Source organism: Solanum tuberosum, unplaced genomic scaffold, assembly GCF_000226075.1.
Source record: "Solanum tuberosum cultivar DM 1-3 516 R44 unplaced genomic scaffold, SolTub_3.0 scf00556, whole genome shotgun sequence".
In the NCBI taxonomy this organism is placed as follows: Eukaryota; Viridiplantae; Streptophyta; class Magnoliopsida; order Solanales; family Solanaceae; genus Solanum; species Solanum tuberosum.
The window spans coordinates 185,656-195,693 of NW_006239479.1; the positions used below are offsets into that span (position 1 = coordinate 185,656).

At 37.5% G+C, this 10,038-nt stretch overlaps 2 long non-coding RNA genes across 2 annotated transcripts; both read right to left on the reverse strand.

Moving 5' to 3' along the window:
• Positions 1-409: 409 nt before the first annotated feature.
• On the reverse strand, positions 410-1,624 carry LOC107058597 (uncharacterized). Its single transcript, XR_001472155.1, has 3 exons — positions 1,541-1,624; positions 918-1,027; positions 410-800 (listed from the first exon to the last, which is right to left on the reverse strand). It is a non-coding gene; the product is annotated as an uncharacterized lncRNA (long non-coding RNA).
• A 783-nt stretch (positions 1,625-2,407) lies between these two features.
• Positions 2,408-2,775, reverse strand: LOC107058596 (uncharacterized). Its single transcript, XR_001472154.1, has 2 exons — positions 2,672-2,775; positions 2,408-2,510 (listed from the first exon to the last, which is right to left on the reverse strand). It is a non-coding gene; the product is annotated as an uncharacterized lncRNA (long non-coding RNA).
• Between the last annotated feature and the right edge of the window lie 7,263 nt (positions 2,776-10,038).

Consider the following 10,038-nt stretch of genomic DNA (forward strand, 5'->3'; position numbering starts at 1 on the left):
CCGAAAGTGTATATATTTAGTAGATTCAACAACTCAGGTCAATATATTTTTACAAAAAATCAACAATACCTAAAATCAACCAAGAATTGTGTACACATTTTAAAACATTCTTAGTCAATTGATGTTTTCAGTTTAGTTCAATACTCCAAAACTATGCAAACAACTGTAGCACTAATCTCGATACAATTAACTTTGATAAAAATAACAAAATGATTGCAGATGCACCAACAACAATAGAAGAAGATTGCAAGTGTAGTAGCACAAGAAAAAAAGTAGAAGAAGATCAACAGATCAAAAGCAGATGAAGCTGAAGCAAACAAGAAGTTGCAAAAGCAATAGTAGAAGAATTGGAAGAACAAGACGGAGGATTCTTACCTTGATTGTTGCAACGTACTGATGGATGATGGATTGACCAAATAGTTGTTTCTCGTGTTGACGAAGCATCAAGTAATGTTGCTAAAACATTAACATCAATTGGTAGGCCTGAACGATGGAGTTTTGTTATGACATCTTCTAAAATTTCTTGTCTCATCATGATCTTTTGTTCTTCAAATTGTTCCTTTAGTTCCTCAATTTTTTCTTCCATTCTTAGCATTCTCTCTATTATCTTTTTCACGAGCTTATTTGTTGCATTTGATGAGGCTTCGAAAGTCCCACTTTCCCTTTCAAAGTAGTTTTAGTAACCCTATTCCATAAAATCTCAAACATCCAGGATGTTTCGATCCCGTGACAGATGGAAATGCACCAATTGTCTCATTACCATCTTCATTTTGTTGCATTTTAATATTCTCCATCTCAGCCTATAATTTTTTTTTATTTTTTTTTAAAAAAAAGCGAATTAAAGTATACATAAAAAGACTCAATACGAAAAAAACTAATTTAAATCAAACAAATTAAAAATTAGATAGGAGTCTCACAATTGTACTCTTCATCTGTATCCTTGAATAATCGATTGGGTTTTCTTTTTCTTGTAACCACAAAAAAATTCCTCAAGTGATGGAGGATCATGAGTTTCCCTCTCTTTTTCCTAGACACATTAAAAGTGGATATCAAAAATATTCATTAAATAAGCGACATGTATATATTCAATGTCACACAACAGCTCATTCCAAATCATTGCGAACTAAAGCAAATCTGTTTTTGCCAACAGTAAGTGGATTCTTCAACTTTTTCCAATTCTCACTATTGGTTTTGAACATTTTCTACAAATAGAAGAGAATATGTTAGACTGGTGCTCTCAACCCAAACACATGTTTATCTTGTGGTTAGCTGTACAAAGAATATTATTGATAAATGAAAGATTAGCTAATATGCATATCCCACAGACAAAGTGATCGTCCAGATCAAGAAAACAATTGTAAAGAAATTTGACCTTCTTAAGTTTTCTAGGAAAGCTCATAGGTGTCAAGATCAATAAAACTCATAAGTTTTCACATTTAACCGAAAAATACTAAAATAAAGGAGGTTTTTCTTATCTTCTCCCATGATCGATCGATGAGTCAGATCATTTTAATTGCGTATTATCAGCTAGTAAGATTACCTGAAATTTTTCTGAGTTCCAGTATCTAAGAAGTTCCATAAATTGAGATTTTGGAACATCATTAGACCTTTTCTCCATTCAAATTTGACCATTACCATAGGCATCAAAGTGGTGTGTTTTCAAATCAAACTTACGCCTTCTCCAAGCTTCTTGAATTGTTTTTAAAGTCCATCTATTTTCAATTTTCAAAATATCATATTTCTCCTGAAAATTGGGACACTAAGTTAGTGTAATAAACGTGAAATATATTCAACTTAAAAGAGAATTGAAAACTTTAAAACCTTGGTATAATCTTACAAATCTTTTTTTATGTGTCAAGTAGGTTCCAATTTTCTATAACAAGAGGACAAAGGGTCGCATTCCTTGCAAGTGTACCGAGGAAGCTGCTCAACTCTATCACCACATCATTACTAGGACCAACAGGCTGACTTTATTTAGTACAACCAATTTACGATCATGCCTTCCATGTACAGTTAACATCTTTGTTGGACCTCTTTCTCTTTTTTGTGTGGAAAAGTCTACAATAATACACAAATAAAGACAACCTCCAAATTAGTATTGTAATTTGATTTCATAATTAAAAAAGTATAGTAATATTATAAATAAAACCTAGATGTTCTTGCCTTGTTCTTCACATTGTTCATTTACTTCAATAGTAGTAGAATTCAATTGAACTTGTTCTTCTACCTCTGGATTTGGTGGTACATGTTTAGTTGATTCATCTTGTATATGGACTCCTACCTCTGGATTTCGTGGTTCTAGTAGATGTTGTTCTTCTATTACATCTGTTAGACGCTGGCCCTTTTCAATTGACCTTATCAAACTCGTTATATCATTTCTTCTTCTAGTTAGCAACAACTTCTTCAAATTCACCAAAGATATAGGTGTTCCAACTGGAACAGTTTCTCCTGTATCTTTATTCCTTATTCTTGAAGACTCTCGTTGTGCCATGACTAGCAAGTACTGCGTACTATATAAATAGAGATAAAAGGATAAGGAGTTAGACATCCCAAAAAATCAATAAGATAAAGCAGAATCAGAGAAAAGAAGATTACAGTCGCAATAACTTTTGTAACATGATAAGATGAACTAGAAAAAAGGGAGAAAGGATGAAGCATAAATCAGACTCACCGCTTCTTGCTACCTAATTCACCTAGTCTTTAGGAAGCACAAATCACTCAGCTAGTTTCAACATATGAAGCACTAAAGAGATCTCTATTAACAGCGAGAAAACCTAAAAAACTAGAAGTACACAATAATAATAAAAAAGGCAAGATCATAAGTACAAATAAGAAAATGCAATAGAGAAATTTCTGAAAAGTCCCTTCGTCAATAATCAGCCAGCATCCAATCCCAATCGGTATCATATAAGTCCTCATCATCATCAAAGTCCTCATCTTCTTCTGATGTTTCCATATCTTCTTCTATATCTTCTGAATGCAGATCATGAGTTGGCATATCAATGACATCACCAGGTACATCTTGTCCAACACTCTAAACTTAAAGTACTTGTCCAAAATTTAAAGAGAACATATACAGGGAAATGAAAAATCCTTTAAGAAGTAGAAAAATATGGAATCTGAAATATCCTAATGGTAGTATAAGTTATTATAGAGTTATCAAGATAGTAGTAAGACGGGATTAAATATTATGAAGTATTGAACGAAACTGTTGCTCTGGACAGACCATGAAAAATAGAGGTCGATGCCTATGTGTATTAGTACAAAGTTGTCTTTAATCCAATAGTAGTCTCATGAAATACATTTTTACTAACATTGAAAAATACAGGAGAACAAATTGCAGCTGGACTAGATTATATTTTTCTGCACTTAATTATTTTACAGAGGCCACATGTTGCTTTTACGTAGAAGACGTACACGTCTAACAAAAGCAATACTCATAGAGAAGTAAATCCAATAAATAAATAGGAAAATACAGGTTAATAAATACACAACCAATCTAAAAATGAAATAATCAGGAAAAGAGGGAGAATTAATTGTTCTATCCAAAAAGTAATTTCTCTATACTAGTAAAGATAATTGTATTCCATTAGACATTGTCGAACAGTCGATTCCCAATAATTTAGAAGTTAAACATACCATCCACCTCATTAAAATCTATTAACACTCCACATTCTAACGAGAACATGTAATACATCAGTTTGCACATAAGAAAGAATTCAGAAAGCATAACAAATTTTAGTCTATGTTGGCAAACAATATTCTTATACTAATGTGAAAAAGGATCATTACCTCCTTTTAAGTATTCAACTGATGCGACGAGAGCTTGATGACCAACTTATTGTTCGTCCACCAAAAATCTCAGAGAAGAAAGAAGAAAATACAAACTTAGAGCTTCAAATTTTACTCACAAGAGAAAAACTAAATCTCTTAGTGCTCGACTTCAATGACTTTTGTAGTTAAAAAATACATTAGTTCATCTTATTGTTAGAAAAGACTTATGGAGTTGAAAACTTTATCCCAGTGGTCAAAAGCTTGAGCTTTTTGATAGATAAAATCTATCATGTAGAATGAAGAATCGAAACCCATCTTCCATAACATCAACTCTTCCTAAACTAATAATTTCCAATATAAATTTCAAGTTTTCATCTAAAATTTTTGCAGAGATTTCTCAATCCAGACAAAAATTGAGATACACACTCTAAGACACAACAAGATTACACCATATACATAAATTCTAACAAATAGAATCTACTTCACAAAAACCCATTTGCCTATTTTAAGATATTTTTCAAGAACCCTTCTCAGAAATTTCTAATTTCAATGAAGATAGAATAGACATTACCTGTAGCTAGAAAAATGCATAACCCGCGAAGAAGAAGTCCCAGCATATGATAGATACCTACAAGGACAAAAAAAGAGGATTGAGAAGAAGATACACCATCTTCAAAGGAGAAGTGAGAAGTGACGATACCTACGAGGCTGAGCTTCTGATGAAATGGTCTCAAAGAGAGAAACCTATATGATATACATTTACACTTTTATTTTATTTTAAAAAATAAATTAGGAGAATCTTTTGGAGGGTCTAGTAAAATTAGTGGAGGGAAAATAATTGAGGGTAAGATATCCGTTGCAATACATTTATTTCCGTAAGAACCGTTGCCATAGAGTAGCCTACGGGGACGATTTTGTGGAACCTTTGCAATAAGAGACATTATGGCAACAGTTGTAGTGCTAATGCAACTATTTAATTCTAGAAGTGTTTCATTAGGTCATGTTGTCCATTGCAACGTTTATAACCGTGGCGAATGACTATCTATTGCAACATGTATTTAATCGTTGCTAAATAATTGTTGCTACAGGCATGTTTTCTAGTAGTGTTGGGAAAATCCAAATACTACAAAATTAGTTTTTCGTTCCCAAATTTCCCACCGTTGGCTTTTCTATAACGACGGGAACAGATCGTTACAAAGGAGCTGAGGGAATGGTGGATTTTCGGTCAAGATCACTGTCACGAAGTCAGAAACACAAGAATCGAAGCAAAAATTCCATGCAGCTTCTTGGCACCCAGGTAGGCTAGGTTTTATTAATTGAGTAGTTATAAATCTGTGCCCACTGCGTAGTATGATGATAATTAATGGTAGGATTTATGTGTAGGCCTTCGTACACCGAAATGAAAGATGATTAAATACTAGGACGAAGCCTTAGATGATGAACTAGAGCTAGGTATGGTCGAATTAATGTTTACGTGTTATACGTGGATAAATAGTTCTTTGGGATGGTTGGGATTCTATGATTGAGGGATGCATGTTCATTGTTGATACAAATTGATACATGTATGTATTCGACCATTGCATTGTTGATCACATTAATTGTAAACGAGCATATATGAATGATGATCGCCATGAATCATGACTTGTTGGTATGAAAATGAGAATATACTTGTGAATGTGATTGTGGCTTGTTGAATGGATCGGGTGTTGCTTTCCGACATACTAACTTGGATCGGTTGTCATGTTTCGGCATAATTATGGGATCGGTTGCCACGTTCCGGCATAATCATTGGATCAGGTACCACGTTCTTCTATGCTAACAGTTTAGGTTTGGGTTCCATGAGAGGACCAATGATTTTATATAATTGTGTATCTTGAGAAATGTTAAACTGTATCTTGTTCGTAAAAAATAATTGATGTTGTTTCCCCGGATTGTATATGATATGATGACCTATTTATGTTTGTTCTACTATGATGACTTAACCCGTTATGTATATTATTGTTTGAATGAAATTGGAAAGGCCAGGATTTTAGGGCATTAGTGTTGTGGAACAAGTGTTGTTCGTATGTTGCAACGGTGAGAAGTAGAGGTAGGGGTACGTGGTGTAATTACTCAGGCGAATGTTAAAGGGATTCAAAAGTGGTTAGTAGTAATACTATTAGTGAAACTCCGAGGTACTTGTGAGAGGGTAAAGGTTGAGAAGCAAGTGGTATATTGCATATTCTTACTAGTTGTTTTCTTATATTATGCGATGGGAGTCGGGTTGACCAATGATACCTACCAGTATGTGTGGTTGTACTGATACTACCCTTGCTATGCCTTAATGGCATAGTCTGGATGCAGGGTCGGTGATGTTTCAATAGGTGAAGATGAAGAATTCTCCAGTAGCTTCTATTTTTCCTTCCGCATGGTGGGAGTTGTGTCCTTTTATTAATATGTCATTTTATTAATATGTCCTTCTGTATTTTTAGTAGCTCTTGTACCTGTTTAGACTAGACTCTTGGGGGTGTTGATTACTTTATAGGTCTTAACCCAAAAAGTTTAAGAAGGTTTTCATTTATAAAACTCTATGATTTCATTTATCTTCGGTTTTTGTAAATTTTTCGCATGTTTAAACTAATGGGATATGAGGGTTCTCCTACTTAGGTGTTAGAGTGGGTGCCCGCACGGCTCGGTGGGTTGGGCCGTGACAAATTGGTATTAGAGCCCCAGGTTACCGGTCTCTCAGTACAAGAGAAAAATGTGGAATAGACTCCTGCGGATTGGTGTGTTAGCGTCCACATCTAATCTTCAGGAAGGTATGAAGCATTCTAGGAAGTTGTCTCATCTTTTCTCTCTTTTCATTCGAGTGTCGCTTGTGGTATGCGTTGAGTCCAATTAGTATCTCCCGATTCCAATTGGTATCTCAACAAAGTGGACTCGACATCGTGGTTACGACGGAAGGGACACAAGCAAGGTTAATTGGAACTGAGAAGGTTCTAATTGGTATCTGGCCTTAAGGGAAGTTTAAGGCATTAATGGTCTGAAAAGGTCATCTATGGAACAAACTAACTAAAAGGCGAAATTGTTGTGATGTGTCGTTTGTAACTGTTAATGCGTGCTTCTTGTCATTTGAAATAACTGTGACTATAAAGTGGGTCGTGTCTGAATTTGGTATGTGTAATATGTTAGCTAAATTTTGAATCTATGCAAGTGGTAACTACTTAAGTATCGTGAAGCCATTGAGGGGAGAAGTCATAACTAAGTTTGGTGTAAGAGTCTAGGTAGACTGCGATGACATTCGTAAAATTAAATCTGGATGTGTCCGAAATTTGACTAATAATAGTGTGAATGTCTGGGTGAATCATGGGAACGAGTGTGTTGTAGTGTTGAAGTAACATGAATAAATTTTGGAGCGTGTTCCTTGGATTGATTCGGGGTAGGAAACAATTATCCTCGCTAAGGGGGATTATTCAGTATGCCTAGATTTAGTCGGGGAATCTAAGGGAGATTAAGGTAGGAGAAGAAACCCAGAAAAATTGTTGGCAGGGGTTCTGTTTCCGTTAGGGCCGCTAGGGCGAGATTTTAGCGCCAAGGCAAGACCGCCAGTGCGAGATTTCTCCTGCCAGAGTGGGACAGGGCGAGACAAAATCTCAACCTGTCTCCCCTATTTTCCCAGTCACATATACAAACCCCGAATTATATCCAAACTAAACTCTGCAATTCAATCAGTGCTCAGTAATAGAATAGTAAGTCGTAACATTAGTAATTAAATATCGGCTATGCCAAAAAGCAAAAAATAACAAGCATCCCTGTGCTACAAAAAGGTAAGGAAAACATCAGAAAAATAAAGTTTTTTTCAAAATACAAGCCCAAGAGGGGCGAAAGAAAAAACAAATCAAGACCCCTCAGACTGGGAGGTGTCAACATCGGAATTGAGATCCTCTGGAGGTACCATGCCAGTCGCGGCCTCATCCTTAAAAGTGAAGTGCTGGAAGTCTCCCTTCTCTATTCGGGGAAGCTCCTGACCAGGGGTGATGCAAGTGAAGATAATTCTCACAACCTTCCATATCTGGACCATCAGACGATCCCTCTCCAGATCCTTCCTCCTCTCCTGGCGTAGCTCATGGTGGAGTATCTCGACCTCTAGGGCAGTGCTAGGTGGAACCGGAGTGAAGTCAGAAAATGCACTCCCCAACCTCTTCCGGATGGCCGCCAGATCCTCCTCGACCCGTGCACATGACTGTGGGGCCTTGTCGTCCAAATCCACGGCCGCCTTACTGCTCCTAGCTCTGCCCGTTCTGCTCTTCTTACTCGTGGAAGTAGAAACTGACCTTATAAAAAGAGGGTGGAAAGTGGGATCTCGAGAAGTGGCACTCCCGCCCGCTTTCACAGCACAGTAATAACTCCTAGTAGGAAGAAATTTTTCTTGTTACCTCAGCAGAACATCTTCCACTACGAAATGATTTGCGCCCCCACATTCAACTCGATGCTTTGTATAGCACACGCCACCACCAAGGCCCGAGAAAGGTCACGTCGGTGTGGTTGCCTGATGGGCGGATCCTCCTTGTCATCAAGTGTAGCCACATATTAGCATCAAATAACCAATCCGATCTAGTAATTCCCTTGGCAGTACCACAGTAAACCTGATCCCGGCGCGCAGGCTAAATCTAGGTGTCCCTCAACCAACCTAGTCTATCTCCCGCAGCTTAGCCTCGTACTCAGGATTCAAAACTTCAGGAAACTCTAGCGCCTCGTTGATGGTTGTGGCATTAAAGGGGATGTCAACTCCCTGAATACGGATGACGGGGTAAGGATCGTCGCATCGCACAGTGGGCAGGATGGCGTAGAACTCCATCACCCAAGTGGAACGTGTATCCGGGGGAGCCTCAGTTAGTGGAGTCAATCCGAACTCCATCAGGCGAGCATAAAAGGTAGGCGCGTTCTCCTCCAACTTAAGCAAAACAAAACCTCTCTTGCAGCAGAAGCCTGTATTTCTATTGTCATGATGCCTTTCCCAACTCGTGGCATCGGGGAACCGAACGGTGGGTTTTCCTCATTTAGCCTTCCCATTTAGAGAAACATGTAAGGATTAGAAAGCATATGTTAGAACTCCATGGGGCTGGACACTAGCAGGGCAAAAGGGGAACAAAAATTTCAAAAACATAAAAAGAGGGACTCAGTCTACTGTTTCCCTAGTCCCGCCACAACGGCAAAATATCCCTCTAGGGTGGGATGACGGAGGCCACCATAGCGGGATTAAGGTCGCAAGAGCGGCCTTCATCTGAGAGAAACAGCAGGCACGATCATAGCACCTGTTTATCCCAAAATCCACAATTTCAATAGGATTTTAGAATATCAGAGTATATTAACTATCCTAGAACCTAAATATGCTATTAAATTGGCAAAATAACATTTAAATACCCCTCAAATTTGTGTTTTAAAAGAAAAGGCTTTTCAACTTCTCCCCACCATTTTGGCGTAGATTTAACCGTATTTTTACAAAATACTTACGCCCAGGACGTTGTGGAGGCATTGGGGACATAAGGAAAGTGTTCATGCTACGTTATTTTAACCAAACTAGCAACTTAAGTTCAATTTTGAATAACCACCCGACAACCATTTCTATCCAATTAAATAGCAGCATGCAATTGATGTTACTCAAGTATCAAAGTAAAGTGCGTAAGGAATGCATAAATTACCTAACTTTCAACGTTCGGAATGGAGTGGTTGAGAGATCTTTCGGTTGTTTTGGAAGTGAAGAGAAGGAAATAGGTTAGGCTGTGAAAACTTGGCATTTTCTTTCTTTGTATGTTGCCTCAAATTCTTCTGGTTTGTTGGGTATAGTACCTTTTCCTGCATCAAAAAAATGAAAAGTCACCATTCGTCGTGATCCCGTAGTGGACCAATCTTTTAGTTTAGAAGTACTCAGAAATAGAGCATGTGACAATTCATGTGCTAGTCGTTCGGGGACGAACAAGGGGTAAATTGGTATCTATTGTAATGACTCAAATCGTCGTTATTTAGGGAAAACAAAAATTTGGGAAATTCTAGACCACTGTCCTGCCAGGGCAAGACAAATGCCGCTGGGGCGACAGCGCCACAATGGGGAAAGTAGTCGCCAAAGCGGGATAGGCGAGACATAATGTAAATAACGCGAAATCCTATTTCCTATTTCTTCATAAATTACCTAAATTAGTCGTAAAACAACTTAGAAACCCCCAAAAAGTTGCTCTAAGCTTGGGAAAGAAGGAGAAGGAGATATCTAGCGTAAGGAGCGCGGGG